Here is a 22432-nt window from a genome sequence, read left to right on the forward strand (position 1 = left end):
AGTTGGAAATGACCCAGACATCAAAATGAGCATCCAAAATAATTTTAAGATTTTAAATTTCATAAAAAGTTTACCTGCAAGCATTTACCCCATTTACATGTATTTGATTTTTTCATTTTTAATCATTAATCTAGATTACTTTTGAAAACTGAGATATTAGCACTAGGAATTTGACAAAATTCTTTCATGATAAAAAATTATCGAAAAACTAGGTATGAAAGAAATGTACCTCAACATATTAAAGACCACATATGACAAGCCAACAGATAACATTATATTCAACAATAAAAAGTTGAAACCTTCTCTTCTAAGATCAGGAACAAAGCAAAGATTACTACTCTCACCACTTCTCTTCAACATAGTACTGGAAGTCCTTACTGGAGCAAGTAGGCAAGAGAAAGAAAGAAAAGGCATCTAAATAGGAAAGGAAGCAGTGAAATTGTCCATATTTGCTGATCTTATATAGAGAGAGCTGTAAAGATTCTACCAAAGGGGGGAAAAAAAAAACCTGTTGGAACTAATAAGCAAATACAGAGAAGTCATAGAGTATAAAATCAACAGACAAAAATCAGTAGCATTTCTATATCCTAACAACAAACTATCCAAAAATGAAATCAACAATCCCATTTATAATAGTTAAAAAATGAAAAAAATGCTTAGAAATAAATTTAGAAAGTGAAAGACCTACACACTAAAAATTATAAAACACTGATGAAAGAAACAGAAGACACAAGTAAATGGAATGATATTCCTTGTTCATGGATTAGAAGAATTAATATTGTTTAAAAGTCCATACTACCCAGTGATTATAGATTCAATACAATCCCTATCAAAATTACAATGACATTTTTCACAGAAATAGAAAAAAAAAATTCTAAAATTCCTATGGGACTACAAAAAACCCTGAATAGCCAAGGCAATTTTGAGCAAAAAGAATAAAGTGGGAGGTATCACACTACCTAATTTCAAACTGTATTACAAAGTTATAGTAACTAAAACAGCATGGTACTGCCATAAAAATAGACAGACTGACCAATGGAAGAGAATACACAGCTCAGAAATGAATCCACATATATATGGTCAATTGATTTTTGACAGAGGTTCTCTCCCTCTCTCTCCTACCTTCTACCTTCCACCACAGTCTGGCCTAGCACAAAGGCCCTAATCATATCCTAGCCCCTTGATTAACATACCAGGCCCCTGCTCTGGACTTCTCAGCCTCCAGAACTCTGAGAAATAAATTTCTGTTCATTACAAATTGCCCAGTCTGTGGCATTTTGTTATAGCAGTACAAACAAACTAAGACAAAGACTTAAATATAAGACCTGAAACTGTAAAACTACTGGAAAAAAATAGAGCAAAAACTACACAACATTGGTCTGGGCAATGATTTTTTGAATTTTACCCTAAAAGTTCAGGCAACAAAAGCAAAAATAGACAAATGGATTTACATCAAACTAAAAACCTCTGCACAGCAAAGAAAACAACAAAGTGAAGAGACAACCTACAGATTTGGAGAAAATATCTGTGAGCCATACATTTGATAAGGTATTAATACCCAAAATACATAAGGAACTCAAAAAAACTCAAAAGCAAGAAAACAATCTGATTTTAAAATGGGCAAAGAACCTGAATAGACATTTCTCAAAAGACAACATACCAATGGCCAACAGGTATATGAAAAATTGTTCAATATCACTAAGCATTAGGGAAATGTAAATCAGAATCACAATGAGATACCACCTCATACCACCACATTATCAAAATGACAAAAGATAGCCAGTTTTTGCAAGGAAAAAAGAAACCTTTGCGTACTATTGGTGGGAATGTAAGTTAGTACATCCATATGGAAAACTACATAGAGCTTCTTCCAAAAACTAAAAGTAGAATTATGATATGATCCAGCAATCCCACTTCTGGGTATATATCTAAAGGATTTGAAATCAATATGTCAAAGAGGTATCTGCACTGTTGTGTTTACTGCAGCACTATTCACAATAGCCAAGTTATGGAATCAACCTAAATGTCCATCAACAGATGAATGGTTAAAGAAAATGTGGTATACGTAAACAATGGAATATTATTTAGCCTTTAAAGAGAGATATTCTGCCATTTTTGACAACATGGAAGAATCTTGAGGATGTTATGCTAAGTGAAATAAGGCAGGCACAGAAAGACAAACACTGCATGTTCTCACTTACATGTGAAATTGAAAAGAATCTAACTTATAGAAGAGAGGTGAATGGTTGGTGGTGACCAAAGGTTAGGGGATGGGGAAATAGGGAGACGTTGATCAAAGTGTAGTTTCAATTAGGAAGAAATAGGTTTTTGGGATATAGTGCACAGCATAATGACTACAGTGTATTATACATTTCAAAATTGCTAAGACACCAAATATCAAATGTGCTCACCACAAAAAAGTGTAAGTATGTGAGGTGAAAAATGTCAATTAGCTTGATTTAATAATTCTACTTTGTGTACATATAACATCACTTTGTACCGCATAAATATTGTAATTGTAATGACAATTTGTCAATTTACAATAAAAAATTTCTAAACTGATCTTCCTGATCATTCTAAATGGATAGTTGATTTATTATTTGAATACTTATGTAAATAGCTGAAAAGTGAATTTTAACAGAGAAATCATTAAATACATAATAGTTCCCTACCTAACTTGTTATCTAATGATCCTAAGAACTATTCTATGGCTTACTTTTATCTACAAAAGAAGAGAGGGGAGAATGATTTATGTGGGAATTAGTCTCAAATCTGAAATCATCTGAATCATCATATTCGTAAATTCTCATCTCCTTGACATTGACTGCAGGATGAACAGAAATGCTGAAGTACACACACACACATACATACACACACACACACACACACACAGTGTGTAAAGTGCATTTGTTAGCTAAATGGAATAAATCTTTGATTTCCTATGTTGGGAAATTCTGAACCTTACTTTGATTTTCCCTCTATTTTTGTGTAAAGAGTTTCTTTTTTATGCTTCAGACAGCTAAGAAAATGGACCATGGAGTTTTCCTCTTCCCCTGGGAAAATGTAAGAACATTATGTTAAGAAGCCGTTTCTGCAGAAAAAGAAGTACAAAAGACGCTCTGGAGACCAAAAACAGAGAAATTTAAGCTGAGTGGATGTAATTCACAAATCAATTTTTTCAGTCTAAATTATAGTACTATGTCACATGTTACCAGCTGTTCCAATAATAGCTATGATCAATCAAAAAGAAAAATGTTGTTGTTTTTGAAATTACAGATCCCAGAAAGACTGAGATTGTTCTATTCCACATTAAAAAGAATTATGGCAACTCTAAATTTCAAGGATGAGTTCAGCTTCATAGAACTCTCTACAAAATGCTGACGGAAACATGAACTATAACCAAAATACAAAGAATCGCCTCAGTGTCTCACTTATAGAATACAAGTTAAATTGGTCTTCACTATAGTGACTATTAATTTTAACTTGAATAATCCTTTAGTAAACATTAGATATGCATCCCTTTTATTAAAATATGAATTTTGGGCTAGGTGCCATGGTGCACACCTGTAATCTCGGCACTTTGGAGGCTGAATTGGGCAGATTTGAGTTCAGGAGTTCGAGATCAGCCTGGGCACCATGGTGAGACACTGTCTCTACTAAAAAAAAAAAAAAAAAAAAAAACACACAAAAAAAAGCCGGGTGTGGTGGTGCATGCCTGCGGTCCCAGCTACTCAGGAGGCTGAGGTGGAAGGATAACTTGAGCCCAAGGGGCAGAGGTTGCAGTAAGCTGAGAAAACAAATCATTCTACCAAAAAGACACACATACTTGCATGTTCACTGTGACACTATTCACAATACCAAAGACATGGAATCAACCTAGGTGTCCAAAAACGGTGGACTAGATAAAGAAAATGTGGTAGACATACACCGTGGGATACTACAGAGTCATAAAAAAGGACAAAATCATGTACTTTGTAGCCATATGGATATAGCTGGACGCCACCGTCCTATGAGAATTAACACAGGGACAGAAAACGCAGGTTCTCTTAAGTGGGAGCTAAACACTGGGTACTCATAGACATAAAGATGACAACAATAGACAATGAGGACTACTAAAGGAAGGAGGAAGGGAGGCAGGCAATGGTTGAAAAACTGTTGGTCACTATGCTCAGTTCCTGGGTGATGGGATCACCCATATTCCAAACCTCAGCATCATACAATATGCCCAGGTAATAAACCTACAAATGTACATCCTGAATCTAAAAGTTTGGAAAAATAAAATATATATAAATAAATAAGTAAATAAGCTTGAGTAATGCCGCAATTCTTTCCAGGGGAAGCTGATGAATCACTTTAGAGAGGATCTTTATCTGAAAAGAATCACTAATGTGGTATCTCTCAGTTTAGCTTAATGTAGATTATTAGGTACCTTGTTTTGAGGAAAGATATACCAGGACCCACCTTAAGCTTGGCAAGCTTTGGCCTCTTTCTAACATATCACAATATTTGTGTTGTACATAGGCAAACTTGAATAGAGGCCAATGTGACCGCTTATATTAAAAGAGACAGATTCAATCCTTTGTTTTGTTGCTGTGTTTTATTGTTTAAATTTTATGTATTTTATTGTTTTATTTTATTGATTTTGTTTAATTACCAGGGTAATGCCTGCCCATAACAAGTCAAACAATAAAAGGTATGTAATGCAACTGTTAATAATCTTCTCTTCCTCCTTCCTATGATATTCAATATGATCAAGATGGGAGTGAATCATTTCACTCTCCTTTATGATCAAAGGAACATGAAACTTTTATCTAAGTGTATGTTAACCTAATGGGAAGATACAAAATATTTTATTTAGCATCTTAATTTTTTTTCACTTAATAAACCATGGATACTCCCAAATTCATTAAAAAATAATAATTAAGAAGTTTGGTTAAGGATAATTAATCTCCCAGAACATAATCAAATCTAAGTTTGGGCCTGAAAAGCTCTATCCAGCCTCTTTAGAGGGTATCTTCAGTCAACATGGTCTGCTTCTTAAAAAGGGAATTAGAGAAAAAAAGAGAAAGGCAACAACAGGGGAGGAAAACTAGGCTAAACTTCTATTCATCTTGGCTCTTTCCCATCTTCTCCCTCTTCAAGGAATTTGAATCATCCACACTAATCAATCATATTATATATTACTTATTTATAGTATATGTCAGACTCTGGACCAGGTAGAGCTCCCCACTCTTGGGAGCTCATCATCTTAAAGAGGCAGCAAGTTTGAAGAAACCTAAAAGAAACTGGTGAATTTGATTACAGGCTCACATGAACCATGTAGTATAGTAGTCTTCTCATTACTAAAGACTTCTCAACCCTAACACTAAAATGCTGGTTTTATGGAATTCCTTTAGATGCACTACGACTCAACACTGAAACTCACACTGATAAAGGTTTCATATTTTAAGAGTCTCTTATCAAAACCTGTCAAGTGTCATCATAAGACATTTTATATCCTAATCCCAAGCCTCTAAGCATAGTGCCTGACACATGGCAGGTGATCAATGGTTGCTTGGTAAATAAGAAAAAGCAACACAAACAAAAAATAACACGTCTCCTTGTAGAAAAACTAACCAGTGGTATAATGTCAGTCTAAAATATACTTGAGAAATGTAATACAGATTTTTTAGTGAAAGAATATGAAGCAAACTTATATGTAGATTACGTTCCCTAAAATATTTTGATATGCAAAACCAAAACTGACAGCTAAAGTTCTAACATGATCTGAACAAGATAAAGATTACCTGGTCTTAGGGAAATTTAAGGAAGGATTCCTATAAATGAGATGACAGATGAAGCATAAATAGAAATATGTAATGAAGAAGCTTAACAGCTTCCTAAAATTCTTCCTTAATTTAGCGTTAGAAAAAGAAACCCGAGATTCATGCAAATTTTTTAAATGCTGTGGTATTACATTCTTAGCTGGTACTAACACATCTGAAGTCATCTGTAGTATAAGAGTCAAGAAACAACACTTTGCAAATATTATGACTATGGTCAGTAGACACAAAGTGAATTTATTGCTATGATTAAACTGAAATTTTCCACTTCATTTTCTGAAGTTTGGTTGTTATTACCGTGGAACTCACAAACTCAGAGCCTCCTTTCAATTTCTAGCAGGTGATACTCAAAATGGTGTTGATATGTAAAGGAACCTAAGACTAACACTTCTGTTTCAGGAGTCTTAGATGTGAATTATTTGGAAGGGAGTAGGCAGAATGGAGAGTAGAGAAGGAAAGAGAAATCAGTAGAATACCATAAGAGATCCCAACAATAAAGAGACTTCAGTTAAGAAGACAAGCAGAGACTGAATCTGCCAATATTCCTTGACTCCAAAAACACAAAAGTTGTTCTCATGACTTTAAAAAAAATTAAGATGAGCAAATCATCAGCAGCAAGCAAGCATCATGAGACAAGCCTTAGAATGAATATGCATCAATGAGATAAGTATGTCATCAATGCATTGAAGTGCTTTTTTTCAGTAGAAAAGAAATAACTCTGTATCTGGTGGTAAAATGAGGTAAAGCAAGGCGTTATCTATGAGATCAGGTACACTTTACAAGAAAATAGAGGTGCCTCTGTATTTTATTTTTCAAGATATAATCTTTACTATTAGATAAAACACATGGCTAGTGAGAAGAAAAAAAGACACTGTAAATTTATCTATTTTATATAAATAACTTAGGGATACAAAGAACTGGCACTATAAACAAGAAACAGCACGAATAGATTCCTTGTCAGATATCAGGTAACAAAGGCACATTAATATGATTCTGTAATTTAAAGGGTTCCAAGCAGCAATCTGAAAGTTAGAAAAAAACCTCTTTTGACTAGTACTTTTTCAAAACAGAATTCTACTATAATACCTGAAAATGGCATGCTTGTTTCCAACTATTTTGCAAGATAAAAATGTAACTTAAGCAAATATCAAGGAAGCTTAAAATAAAGTGAAACAACTTATGTCTAAAACACACAAATAAATGTTTTGTAACTTCTTTAACTCAGCCTGACACAGTTTTTGGAATTAAATTACCTACATAAAAATTAACTCATAAATGGTTTTAGATACATACTTTTAAAACCAGCAAGAACCTATCACATGAATCATTACTCTATAACTCTAAATAATACGAAACTGGTATATATTTAGGTCTGCCAATTCTTCCTCAAACAACGAAGACATTAAAATACTTCTTGTTAAATCAATGACTACACAAAGAGAAGTCAATTCCCCTAAAGAGGAAAAAGGTGATGAATCAAGCTTAATGTGATGAATTAAACTTAGCATTGGTTATTTGAGAAATTTTGGCATGTTTTAGATAGTAGGCAAAAATTAGTCAAGCAATTTATAAGCAAAACACTAATAATCATTTACATTTTACTGTATCAGTCAGTAAGACGAGTAAATTATAAGTCCAATTTTAAATATAACAACTGAAAAGATGACATCAGAAATCCAGAGCCTGCCTTACTGACCCTCTAGAAACAAGAAGTCCAAAAGATTCCACCGTGAGAAGAAAAAAAAAAAGTATACTCTTTAAAATGGGAGTTATTAACTCAGGGCCCATGGAGAAGCTTTAGAGGATCTTCAAACCACCTAAAATCATATGCAATTTGGAGTATGTTTTTATTCTTTTGGGGATGGAGGGGCGGGGCGGGGGAGTGAGTATGCAGGTTTTGAGCCTTCATCTGAAAGGAATATGCTATCTAGAAAAGATGTGAACACTATTATTATACTTGGTTCTTTGTGCTTTCAACCTACGAAAAGTCTCCTAAGTAAAAAGGCAGAAAAAAATTGAACAGTAACTACCCATTTAATGCTTCAAAGTCAGCAAATTGTCTGGGATCCTTAATGTCAGTGCCTGTTTCCCTATCTGAAACTCATGGATGAATGCCACACACTATGCATAAAGTAGCCTTCAGTAGGTGAATTTGGCAATAATAAGTACACTTCATAGCTTCCCTAACATTAAAAAAAAAAAAGAAGAAGGCGGCAAACTAAAAAATCCACCATTCTGAGACCACTTTTTCCTAATCTAGAGACTGATGGCAATCCTTTTCCAATCATGATAAATGCTATTACCCAAGCATTTACACCATCTTAAAGTACAAAAGGCCTTCTAGGATGTAGATACTACATTTTGTGCTGCAACAATAGTTTCTACTCTTCAAAACATTATGTTTTAATAAAAGAAACCAAAAAAATCAAGATCTAAGTAGACAAGCAGAAGCACTAGTGCACTCAGGTTCGATGAGTGGACCAGGGAAGAATTAATCTGCCAGTATGCTTCTTTCTAAATGTGTTTTCCTTCTGTTTTAATAGTATGTTTGAATTGATGCCATATGAATACACTTTGTAACTTATGGTTACAAAGTTGGCTGAATAGATTAGATTTTCCTGGACCAGGTAGGAGGCTCCAGAGAGGGAAGGGCTGGGGGAAGGAGGGATAAAGGCAGCCTTTTCCAATCTTCAAGAGCTCTCTTTTCCATGCCACAGTGTGAAACTATCTTTTTCAAATTAGTTTTTTGCATCACTAGGTCCAGGAGAGCTTCCGCAGCCAGCTTAGCTCCCCTCAGTTGCCTAGTTACCTCACTGACCGTTGTCCCAAGAGTAACAGGCCTACTCTCCAAGATGACACCTGAACTTCAGAAAATGTATTTCTGTTTGCCAGCTGAGGTCTGATCCTACTAGATACTGTCCCACACCTTCTGTTTCCCTCTCCTTCTTCCCCTGACTAAGTGGCTATTGCCTAATGCCAGATCTCAGCTTTGACCATGGTGGCACCAGCTCCAGCCTTTGGTCTTTAGGGCTGGTGCCAGGCCTTCAGGTAGTTCCTTAGTGCTGGTGCGTTCTGAAATCTGTCACCACGCTGGCCTCTCAGCTCCCTGCCCCCAGTGCTGTTTCACCTCTCTGCTGGGTTTCAATCACTTTAAGCAGCACTTTGGGGTTTGCAGACTTTTTTTTTTTTTGCCTTCTAAAAATGGCGTTTATGCTGTTTTTTAATTTATTTTTATTTTCTCTGTTGTTGTACATGCTTTCCAGTAAGAAAAGGGGTTTTTGAATCTGAACTATAAGTTACAGATTGTGACAATACTACCATGCAGGCAAAAGCCTTCCTCTGAGAGAAAAGGGGAATCTGAAAGGTAGCTAGACCACAGATTTCACTTCTTCAAAACATATAATATTATTCATATTCACTTAGGGAATGACTTGCCAATGTCTGTGACCTCTAGAGGAAGGAAGATGAAATCATCTTAAAATATTATGAGGATTGGCCGGGTGCGGTGGCTCACACCTGTAATCCCAGCAATTTGGGAGGCCGAGGTGGGCAGATCATGAGGTCAGGAGTTCGAGATCAGCCTGACCAACATGGTGAAACCCTGCCTCTAAAAATACAAAAAGTAGCCAGGCGTGGTAGCACACGCCTGTAATCCCAGTTACTGAGGAGGCTGAGGCAGGAGAATCGCTTGAACCCAGGAGGTGGAGGTTACAGTGCGCCAAGATTGCGCCACTGTATTCCAGCCTGGATGACAGAGTGAGACTCAGTCTTTAAAAAAAAAAAAAAGAGGATTAAGAAGAGAATCTTATGCTGGAACACTAACAGCTCTCAAACTGGACCGAGGCTGAGTGAGAGAAGAATACAAAGAAGGAAAATGCGGCCAAAACAGGTACAACATCTGAACTCCTTCTAAAACACAAGCTAAAGCTGCAGTTATCCAATATATAATTGTAATGTTTAAGATCATAGAGATCAGTGCTGTTTAATAGTGCTATCTAGAAATGCAAGCACATATATCATTTTAAATTTCCTAGTAGTCATATTAAAAAAAGATGAATTTTAATAATACATTTAACCGTATGTTCTAAAACATTATTTCAACATAGCAATACATATCAGTTATTAGTGAGATATTTTACATTCTTTCTTTTTGCATCGAGTCTTCAAAATGTGATGTGTTATTTTATACTTACAGCACATCTCACTGCAGTCTAGCCACATTTCAAGCGCTCAACAGCTATACATCATTAGTGGCTACCATATTGGAAAGTACAAACAGAATTAAGAAACTATTTTAACTATATCTTTCAGTCAGCTTGCCATTTCTCTATTATATGTTTCCCTCATTCAGCCTTGTACTGTTACTAAAATGAGCATATACAAAGAAGTTATGCTAGACACTGTAAACAATATATTGTTTGTATATAAACAAATGCAATTGAAATTGCTTAATGATTCTTTGAAAGATTTTGTTTTTCTCTTAGCAAGGCTAAACATATTTTTTGAAATGTATGTATAATTATCGATTTGTTAAGCAAGTTACTCTACAAAGTCAATACAGAAATGAACTTGGGAGTTGGGCGCAGTAGAGTGCACCTATAGTCCCAGCTACTCCGGAAGCTGAGCCTGGAGGATCCCTGGGCAACATAGCAAGTTCCCATCTCTCAAACAAACAAACAAACAAAAAAAGTGAATTTCTACTCAACCAGTGTGCAGACCACATCTGGACTTCCAAAAGGGTCTGATCTAAAATTGAAAGGCTTTATCATACATATGTATTTAAATACACTATATGTTGTTTAGAGGTTAAGACAACTGTCTTTATCTGCCTAAAATCCTAAGTAGGTTCTTAAAAAGAAATCATGACTAACGGACTTATTATACCAAAGAAAGGGAACAAAACATAAACAATTTTAAAATGATACCTGCATTAAAATGGTTATTAGACATTAGATTTTAATTGTCCTTCAGATCTTTTCCAAGCATGATATTTAAAACTCTTCTCTTTTTAAAATGCTGCCTTGCAACCACATCAACCTAACAGTGAAGCACAACCTGTTCGTAACTACTGGTAAATAGACTTTTAGACAGCAAATGATCCCTGAAAGGCCACATTTCCATTGAATAATAAGACCACAGTACTTTGTACTATCCTATTATACAAATGCAAGGAGCATAACAAAATGACATCAGTGAAAAGAAAATTTTACAGAAAAAAGATAAATGCTCTCTTTTTGTATGAGGTAAGAAAAAAATTATATAGCTTTCCAAACGCTCAAAACTGTAAACCAAGAAACATTTTTCACAGTGATTTTTTTAAAGTTAGACTATCCTTAGTAGATTGTTTTTGGCTTAAAATTAAAAGGCCAGATATTACTAATGGACTTAAATGTTTTCTTGAGTGGAACTGAAAATCCTTTCCAATTCACAATACATTTTCAACTATAAACCATTTTACTTGTTTCCTTCATTTCTAATTTCAAATGAACAGAAAATCTAGTCTTGTTCTTAAATAATCTCTAGAGACAAGTTTAATCTTTCAACATCCAGTCTTTGAATATTTTGTACAAATAAACCCAAACTACTAATATTTCATTCAAAATAAAAAGCTTCACTTTTAAGTTGTAGTGCTGACATAAGTTGTAGTGCTGTAGTGCTGACAAAAAATCTGCTTTTCAATAATGATCTGTCAACAGTACATACTTAGTTATTATTCATTTATAAATTTTCTCATAATTACATCCTCCAATTATTTAGGAACACCTAAAGACACCTTACCAAGAATTAGATACTCCTGAAGAGCTTAGTTCCAATCTTGACAATTTATATAATCCAGTCTATTTGCTCAAACATACATTGCATATTCTAAGAAATATAGTTAGTAACTACAACATGTATTATTAGTTCCGTATTAATAAAAGTGTGCTTAACCAAACTAACCTTGGTGTAGTACTTACAGTTATACAGACTCCCTTTACAAACACACATTATACCTCATTTAATCTATATAACAATTCCATGCAATTCTTAGTGGGTCTTAGACTATCAATCTACTTTGGATAATATTAACTTGCTACATCTTAAATTAATAGGTTTGAGGTAACATGTTCACGCCCACTTGCAGAGAGTCAGCCTTTACCACTAAGGAGTTTAAGAATTTTTAGCAACTGCAAATATATGAACATAGCAGTCATATTGATAAATACCTACATGAATAAACTATCAAATGGACAGGCGGTAAGGAGCATTCGTTAGTTCACTCATTCATCCATTTATTCATTTTTTGAGCACCTACTGTGTGGTAGGCACTGTTACAGTTGGACTGGATATCTAAATGACATTTATTAGAATGGAATTTATATTTAGAAGTAATTGAGAAATGATAATCTATTCTTACCATAAGAAATTAAAAGACTACTGGGAAAACAATCTAACTAGGTGAATACACTATTAATAGAAAGTAAAACTAAAAATGAATCTATAATTTGATAGTTTAAAGAGAAGCAAGCTGGAATAAAAACAAAATCAACATATCCACACTAACGGACCAGATATCAGAAAGGGGTCGCATGTTGATCTTTTCTTTAGGGGGATAAATTTAATCTAAAACATGTACTTGAGAATAGGCAAAGTGTAAAGCACTGTATTACACTCTGTGAGGATCAAGTAAACAGCTCATATAATAGAAGGCAAAATAAAATAAACACTAATAATCAAATACTATGGGACTTCAAACATAGGAATAATTAATTTGGACTTGGGAAATAAAATGTATAATAAATAGGTTGTGTTGCTTTTTTTTTTTTTTTTTTTTTTTTTGAGACGGAGTCTCGCTCTGTCACCCAGGCTGGAGTGCAGTGGCCGGATCTCAGCTCACTGCAAGCTCCGCCTCCCGGGTTCACGCCATTCTCCTGCCTCAGCCTCCCGAGTAGCTGGGACTACAGGCGCCTGCCACCTCGCCCGGCTAAGTTTTTGTATTTTTAGTAGAGACAGGGTTTCACTGTGTTAGCCAGGATGGTCTCGATCTCCTGACCTCGTGATCCGCCCGTCTCGGCCTCCCAAAGTGCTGGGATTACAGGCTTGAGCCACCGCGCCCGGCCGGTTGTGTTGCTTTTTAAAAATACGGTCCCACTCTGTCCTTCAGACTGGAATGCAGTGGTGTGATCATAGCTCACTGCAGCTTTGAATTCCTGGACTCAAGTGATCCTCCCACCTTAGTCTTCCAAGTAGCTAGGACTACAGGCACATATCACCATGCCCAGACAATTTTCTGGTTATTTTTTGTAGAGATACGGTCTCACCATGTTGCCCACCAGGCTGGCCTCAAATTCCTGTCCTCATGTGATCCTCCTACCTTGGCCTCCCAAAATGCTAGGACTGTAAGCGCAAGGCGGTGTGCCTGATAATACTTTAGTTTTATTACAGGCATTCCTAATCTTAGATAACTGAGCTATGGTCTCTAATTTTAAACTTCTTTAGTATCACTTCAGACTGAGTCATTTTAAAGAAAATACTCAATGTGAAAAACAGAAGCTGCTGTCTGAAAAAGCAATACATTATGACCCAGCTTTACCTGATGTTGACTTGAATTTTAATAGAGTGCAAAAAGAGAATCTCAGGAATAGGAGAAAGTGTGAAAAGGAAAAAGCACAAAGGAAATCTCCATGATGATGCTGCAATACAAATGAATTGCAATGTCAGGATGCTAACTCTCAAAGACAATCCTGCAAATGTGCTTCCATAATCAATATATTTAGCAGACTAAGAGATGTACCTAGAATTTAGGCCCTTAATTTTGAGTAACTTTTTCCCAACATGAAACAAACTATTCTAAAAAGAAACTATATCTATATGTTATGTGTTCCCCAAGTCATGTGTTGAAACCCTAACCCTCAAAGAGATGGTATGAGGTGGTGGGACCTTTGGGACGCAATTAAGTCATGAGGGTAGAATCCTCATGATGGGATTAATGCCTTTATATGAGACTCAGTAACACTTGCTTCCTTTCTCTCTGCCATGTGAGGATACAACAAGAAGGCTGCCATATGGAAACCAGGAAGAGGGCCTCACCAGAACCTGACCATGCTGGCACCCTAATTTTGGACTTCCCATCCTCTAAAACCAGGGAAAGTAGATATCCATTGTTTAAGTTACCCAGTCTATGGTATTCTTATTATAGCAGCCCAATCTGACACTGTATTTAGATAAATATTTAAATACATTTAAACTAATGGGGAAGGCAAAGATGAAAATTAAATAAGCCTGTTCCCAAATTCCAATTATTTCACACAACAGTATTCTTTCATGTGGCAGCATCGATAGTTTATAAACCTATCCCAAATTTTCAGTGTCTTACATTGTGTATGTATAATGTATGAAGTGCAGATATAGAATATATCTAAAGAAAAGTATATGTACTATATGTTTGCTATGTACATATCACATTTTTCTTTACATTGTAAAAAATTAAATGGAGTTGTTTATTTTCAAATAACTACCATATTTCTTAATAAGAATATTTTTTTAAAAATTATCATCTTGTATTACAGGCTTTCTATTATGCTACATATGAAAGAGGAGATATGATAATGATTTAACATTCTTGATGCATCAGACTGAAAAATTAGATATTTACAGACCATGTCTATAACAAAATTCTAATTGGATAATCTTTTTTCCCCCTTGTTCTCATTGTGAAAGATAAATAAATTTAATTTGGTTACTGGCACAGTCTATTGGGCTAAGCACAGGATGATGGTTAAAGAAAACATTTAGAGTTCCAATCTTGGTCTGTTGTTCCACTTCTAATCTTAACTCACTGAATGCTCTTGGATAAGTCATACACTAAATGACTTTTCTTGATTTCCTCATCTGTAAAATGGAAATAACTGTCTTACCTCCTGAAGATACACTACTTAGATTAATTAATAACTGGGTAAAATACTGTGAAACAGAAAGTGATGAAAGTGTTCCATGAAATTATAACTTAAAATTAAGTCATTATTGAAACTGACTTTTTAAAAAGTATGTTGCTTGCATGGTTTGTCTCCTCAGTCATCGTCCACAGGACTCTGAGAGGCTGTGGGAATATGAAGCAAGACATGAAGCCAAGTTTGATCTCCAACATTGTGTAAAGGGACTGTACATCATGGGACATAGCCCTAGCTAACCTAAGCCACCTACCTAGATAAAGCCTGGGAAGAGTGACTCAAGCTGAAAGTAAAAGTACTTTTAAAAATGTAAACTCAACACTCCAATTGCATTTGTGAAAAGATCACCTGACTCATTTGAACCTTTATCTTTCAGGGTGTGGGACAGCCCCAAAATAAGTGAGAACTTACGATTTAGAATAGAAAACCTCCACTGGCTCCACAAAGGATCTACAGTTTAGTAATACAACACCAGGCTCATTTAATCTACAGCACTAGAAGAATTAAAAGATAAATGATCATCCAAAATGAATTTCATGTAACAATCCTAAAAGACTGAGGTTATTGTTCAATATAATACTTTTTCTCTTTCCTCCTCTAAATTATAAATTGTTTACTAAAAGATGTAGAAATTATTGATTTGAAAATTAATTTGGTAGAACTGCTTTAGGTGTTTATTTTACTCACCTCTTCCTTTCTCAAATCACAAAGATCTTAGATGGATACAAACATCTCAAGAAATATGCACCTATTCTTTATTTCAATTCAACAAGTAATTAGTGAGCAAACACAGTGTCAACTGTTCTAAGGTTATGCCTAATATAACTTTTGTAAATTAAATTATATGTTCCTGCGAAACTTCTGTTTTCAGAAGATGGAGAGAAGGTGGCAGTCTGACAAGGGAGCTCAGGATCCAAGGAACAAAATGATGGGTTTTCTTTTTGTCTCATGTATTTGTTTGTTTGTTTGTTTGTTTGTTTGCTCGGTTGGTTGGTTGGTTTCATGTATTTTCTTTTTGTCTCATGTATTTCAAACTGGGTACTGGAGATGCCAACAACCCAAAAACACCAATGGGAGGAGACCCAGAAAAAAAAAAAGCCCCAAGAAAAGCATGCCCTCTCTATCCAGGAAGCAGGCCAGCCTAGCAAGACAGAAGCTTTTCAACAAGAACCACTCCACTCTAGCTAAACACCACAGAAAAAAACAGCAGCCCACCCCCAACCCTACTAGCAAAGGCCAAGTGGTGAAGCTAGACATCCATCCTCTGTAGGCTGTAAAAAGAAGTCCCAACCTTCTGCTGGGGTAGGAACAGAGAAGGCTGAGTGGGGGAGCCACCCACAAAGATATCAGTGAAGACCAAGGGGAGACCATTCAACTTCATTCCTAGGTTAATTATCTTCAATAGTAGCTGCTACTGAATCAATCTGGTCAGAAGGCAAAGAGTAGGGCAAGAATAGAGTGTATTACAGAAATTCACAAGAAAGTGCTAACTCACCATTTAAGTGCCGTTTATAGCCAGGTGTGGTGGCTCATGCCTGTAATCTTAGCACTTTGGGAGGCAGGCAGATTACTTGAGGCCAGGAGTTCCAGACCAGCCTAGCCAACATGGGGAAACCTCATCTCTACTAAAAATACAAAAATCAGCCGGGTGTAGTGGCACATGCCTGTAATCCTAGCTACTTAGGAGGCTAAGGCACGAGAATCACTTGAACCCAGGAGGTGGAGGTTATAGTGAGGCGAGATTGTGCCACTGTACTCTGGCCTAGGCAACAGAGTGATGATGTCTCCCCGCCCCCGAAAAAAGAAAAAAAAACTACTGTATATAGAGCTCCTATTGTTATAAGGCACTAGGCTGGAGAAATGGAAGGAAAGATATATTAATAGATGGAGGCTGACAAAAACTTAAAAAAATAAAGTGGTGTCTACTGATCTTTTAATTCAAGTCTATGATTTGCCCTAATGACAAGACTATATCATAAAAATGAGTTCATATAAGAAAAAAATGGGTTATAACAAAAGGAAAATACTTTAAAGAGGTTTGGAGCCCCTTATTTTCTAATTTATTTTATTCCTTATTTATATTTATATTACTTTATCATTATTCCTAATCAGACTGAAGTTGCAATATTTCTGTATGTGCTTAAAGTCACATAGAAATGTATACTGCCAACTCTTTGTGCTATCTTCCAATTAGGAAAAAATTAAATGAACCACAGTGAAGTAGATTATATGAGGAAAACCTTTAAAAATTAGTGGAAGAAGTTCAACATAACGCAAATCAATAAATGTAATCCAGCATAAAAACAGAATCAAAGACAAAAACCACATGATTATCTCAACAGATGCAGAAAAGGCCTTTGACAAAATTCTACAGCCCTTCATGCTAAAAACTCTCAATAAATTAGGTATTGATGGAATGTATCTCAAAATAGTAAGACCGATGTATGACAAACCCACAGCCGATATCATACTGAATGGGCAAAAACTGGAAGCATTCCCTTTGAAAACTGGCACTAGAAAGGGACGCCCTCTCTCACCACTCCTATTCAACATAGTGTTGGAAGTTCTGGCTAGAGCGATCAGGCAAAAGAAAGAAATGAAGGGTATTCAATTAGGAAAAGAAGAAGTCAAATTGTCCCTGTTTGCAGATGACATGATTGTATATTTAGAAAACCCCATCATCTCAGCCCAAAATCTCCTTAAGCTGATAAGCAACTTCAGCAAAGTCTCAGGATACAAAATCAATGTGCAAAACTCACAAGCATTCTTATACACTAAGAACAGACAAACAGCCAAATCATGAATGAACTCCCATTCGCAATTGCTTCAAAGAGAATAAAATACCTAGGAATCCAACTTACAAGGGATGTGAAGGACCTCTTCAAGAAGAACTACAAACCACTGCTCACTGAAATAAGAGGACACAAACAAATGGAAAAACATACCATGCTCATGGATATGAAGAATCAATATTGTGAAAATGGCCATACTGCCCAAGGTAATTTATAGATTCAATGCCATCCCCATTAAGCTACCAATGACTTTCTTCACAAAATTGGAAAAAACTGCTTTAAAGTTCATATGGAACCAAAAAGACCCCACATTGCCAAGACAACCTTAAATCCTAAGCCAAAAGAACAAAGCTGGAGGCATCACGCTACCTGACTTCAAACTATACTACAAGGCTACAGTAACCAAAACAGCATGGTACTGGTACCAAAAGAGAAATATGGACCAATGGAGCAGAACAGAACCCTCAGAAATAATATCACACATCTACAGCCATCTGATCTTTGACAAACCTGACAAAAACAAGAAATGGGGAAAGGATTCCCTATTTAATAAATGGTGCTGGGAAAATTGACTACCCATAAGTAGAAAGCTGAAACTGGATCCTTTCCTTACTCCTTATATGAAAATTAATTCAAGATGGATTAGAGACTCAAATGTTAGACCTAAAACCATAAAAACCCTAGAAGAAAACCTAGGTAATACCATTCAGGACATAGGCATGGGCAAGGACTTCATTTCTAAAACACCAAAAGCAACGGCAACAAAGCCGAAATTGACAAATAGGACCTAATTAAACTAAAGAGTTTCTGCACAGCAAAGAAATACCATCAGAGTAAACAGGCAACCTACAGAATGGGAGAAAATTTTTGCAATCTACTTATCTGACAAAGGACTAATATCCAGAAATTACAAAGAATTCAAACAAATTTACAAGAAAAAAACAAACCCCATCAAAAAGTAGGCAAAGGATATGAACAGACACTTCTCAAAAGAAGACATTCATACAGCCAACAGAGCATGAAAAAATGCTCATCATCACTGGCCATCAGAGAAATGCAAATCAAAACCACAATGAGATACCATATCACACCAGTTAGAATGGCAATCATTAAAAAGTCAGGAAACAGGTGCTGGAGAGGATGTGGAGAAATAGGAACACTTTTACACTGTTGGTGGGATTGTAAACTAGTTCAACCATTGTGGAAAACAGTGTGGCGATTCCTCAAGGATCCAGAACTAGAAATACTATTTGACCCAGCCATCCCATTACTGGGTATATACCCAAAGGAATATAAATCATGCTGCTATAAAGACACATGCACACGTAGGTTTATTGCGGCACTATTCACAATAGGAAAGACTTAGAATCAACCCATATGTTCATCAGTGACAGACTGGATTAAGAAAATGTGGCACATATACACCATAGAATACTATGCAGCCATAAAAAAGGATGAGTTTGTGTCCTTTGTAGGGACATGGATGCAGCTGGAAACCATCATTCTCAGCAAACTATCACAAGAACAGAAAACCAAACACCGCATGTTCTCACACACAGGTGGGAATTCAACAAAGAGATCACTTGGACACGGGAAGGGGAACATCACACACCGGGGCCTATTGTGGGGAGGGGGTAGTAGGGAGGGATAGCATTAGGAGATATACCTAATGTAAATGACAAGTTAATGGGTGCAGCACACCAACATGGCACATGTATACATATGTAACAAACCTGCACATTATGCACATGTACCCTAGAACTTAAAGTATAATAAAAAAAAAAAAATCAGTGGAAGAGAGGATACAGAGTATGTCCAAAACCAGATGTTTAGTTGATAAATTTCTTTTAAAATATACGTTCACAAATCTCATTGCAGTAGAAAGCGATCCCTTTTCATAGTATAAAAATGGTTAAAAGCAATGATATATATTTAGAGTTATAGAAAATAAGCATCTAAGTAAAGCAGTTACAAGCCTAATGTACAAGTTATTTGGATAAGAAAATGGGCATTAAGAAAATAGCAGACTTGAGATTTAGGCTCACTAGGACCACTTAGTACAAGTGTATTACTGGCAAATTCAATAGACAGAGAGGTCATCATGGTTGGCCTTCTTCAATCCCTCTGCCTAGAATACTGCAATCTACCAATAAATGCTTACTTAATGAAGGAATGCCACATTTGGCATTTGGCTTTCCCTTCACCTGGCTTCCATGAAACTTTTCTGACTGCCTTGAAAATCACAGGCTATCACTTGGAATTCAGTTATCTGCTATTCTTAAACAAATTTGGAGTTTTTTATTCCTTCTGCAGTTCATCTCAGACACTGCAACTTTGAACTGAAATAAATGATTCATTCTCTAGTCTAAATGTATTCAACTGGTTACTGAGAAAATTTCAGATTTATACTGCTTCTTCCAACTTGATTACAGTACTTTAATACCTGCATTCCAAATATTAAACTACCTGTAATCATTTACATTTGTAATAAAAACAAAAACTTTACATATTTATTATTGCAACTTCCAGTGTTTACTCTGTGAAACTTATGAAGAGATTGCATTTTTACCTTGTACATTTATTCAGCTTGGCTAAAGAACTCAATTTAAATTTTATCTATATTAAAAAGCCTCTGAGGCCGGGCGCAGTGGCTCATGCCTGTAATCCCAGCACTTTGGGAGGCCGAGGTGGGCGGATCACAAGGTCAGGAGATCGAGACCATCCTGGCCAACATGGTGAAACCCCGTCTCTACTAAAAAAAAAAAATACAAAAATTAGCCGGGCCTGGTGGCGAACGCCTGTAGTCCCAGCTACCGGGGAGGCTGAGGCAGGAGAATGGCGTGAACCCGGGAGGCAGAGCTTGCAGTGAGCCAAGATCGCGCCACTGCACTCCAGCCTGGGAGACAGAGAGAGACTCTGTCTCAATAACAACAAAAAAAAATCAAGGACACTTGCTTTTCAATTTGCATTTAAAAGTTGTGTATTTAACAAAATGTTTTATTTCTTTCAAAAGAATTTAATTTGAAGTTCTCAGGGTACTTGTACCAAAGTACGTATTATCATAAAAATAGGTAAAAAATTCAAAGATAACCTAGCAGAATTCCTTGTCATCTTTCTTACTTTACATATAAAGAAACAAAAAGCCATTCGTGTTTACTGGTTCACCTGTCAGTCCATCTACTCATTTCATCATTCAAGAAGTGTTGAGCATCTCCAGGCTAGCATCTGGTGCAGAGTAAAGAATAAAAAGACATCCCTACTTTGTGGTTAGTGGTTTAGAGGAGAACTAAAACCTTGGTTGAGCTCAACTCCTAGTCTAACATGTTTCCATTGCATTGGTTATAATGAGAATTCAATTACAAAGCATTCATTCTCCAATGGTGCATGCTACTAATATTTAATGGTGCCATTAATTAGATAGAATATCCTAAGTAAAAAAGTTAAATGTTTCCACTACCTATTAAAGATTTTGGGCATTATCAATATGTTACAGTTCCTATGAGATAAAATTATTATTAAATCTATACTTTTCAGATTTCAAGACCTTCAGATATTTTTTCTGCCCCACCTAAACTTTACAATGATAACAAATTTCTATAGTCTTCAGCCTTTTTTCATTTTCTAGCCACAATCCCTTTACCCTCACCTAAACACCACAATATACACATCAGCCTCTAATTTTTCATACAAGTTATACCACCTCTCTGGGAACATTCTCCTGAGTTTACTGTTCTCATCCAAACCCTGGACTTAATCAGAAAGAACGACAAGAAACTTATCCTCCCAATCATCCTTAATAACCTAGTACTTATTATTGTTTCATTAAATTTGATCCCTAAAGCTCCAGAGATGTTAATTGCCCAGGTTGTGAATATGGTATTTGCCATGCCATTAATGAAATTACAATTTCAAGAAAAGAATTTTTCTGATCACTTTTAAAGAAAAATACTATCGAACAGATTAGGAATCTGGTCTACCGCTTATGCAAATATAAAAGTACTATTTATAAGGGAAAAAAAGGTAAATCTGGGTATATGAGTAGTAGTTAACATTTATTAAGGGTTAAGGCACGTTTTAGTTGAGAAAAGCTTCTAGAGTGGTAAAAACTGTTGTATTTTTTCATTAAGTAATTAAAGAGGTGATCATTAGGAAATACAGAACAGATATATACAAATTTTAAGAACACAGACTTTGGTTTTCAGCTACAACATGTAATACAGCTTGCAAGTCCATCATTCCCACCCTAAAAAAAGAAAAAAGGCTAAACAAACCAAAAATATATGACTTTTCTAAGACTCATCAGAGAATTCAGATCACAGGGCAAACTGTTACCCTAAAATCTAGAGACACAGGAGAAAAGAAAGAATCATAGCCAAGCACAGCACAGATCAGCATATCTTGAACAAAAGCTGCTGGAGTCATAAAATGGTAAGAAAACTTGCATGATAATTTTGACAAATTACTGGAAGTGAGTATGGATTATGTGGTATTAAAAAAACTGCTGGTGACCTAGTCTTAGGGCAACCTTAATACTTTGATGGGCTTTATTTCTAGGTTTTTGACAAGGTTCTCACATTAAAGATCCAAGAAAAATCTCCTCACATATAGGAGAGTGGGAGAAGAAAAGTAACTATAGTCATGAGCCTCATAACAATGTTTGGAACAATGATACATGGTTATCAAAGGTGGTCCCATAAGATTATAATGAAGCTGAAAAATTCGTATCATCTAGTGACATCATAACATCATAGTGCAATGTGTTATTCATGTTTGTGGTAATGCTAGTGTAAACAAACCTACTGTGCTGCCAGTTGTATAAAAGTACAGCATATATAATTATGTACAGTACATAACACTTGATAGTAATGAAAATGTTACTAGTTTATGT

The 22432-nt window shown here is 35.7% G+C and overlaps 1 protein-coding gene and 1 non-coding gene across 5 annotated transcripts in view; both read right to left on the reverse strand.

Annotated features, from left to right (window-relative positions):
• RNGTT (RNA guanylyltransferase and 5'-phosphatase) overlaps positions 1–22432 on the reverse strand; it is a 340094-nt gene that overhangs the window by 72068 nt on the left and 245594 nt on the right. The gene's annotated exons all lie outside the window — the stretch shown is intronic.
• On the reverse strand, positions 14847–15039 carry LOC112623945. Its single transcript, XR_003119284.1, has one exon. It is a non-coding gene; the product is annotated as a small nucleolar RNA SNORA73 family (small nucleolar RNA).

Source organism: Theropithecus gelada, chromosome 4 (assembly GCF_003255815.1).
Source record: "Theropithecus gelada isolate Dixy chromosome 4, Tgel_1.0, whole genome shotgun sequence".
Classification (NCBI taxonomy): Eukaryota; Metazoa; Chordata; class Mammalia; order Primates; family Cercopithecidae; genus Theropithecus; species Theropithecus gelada.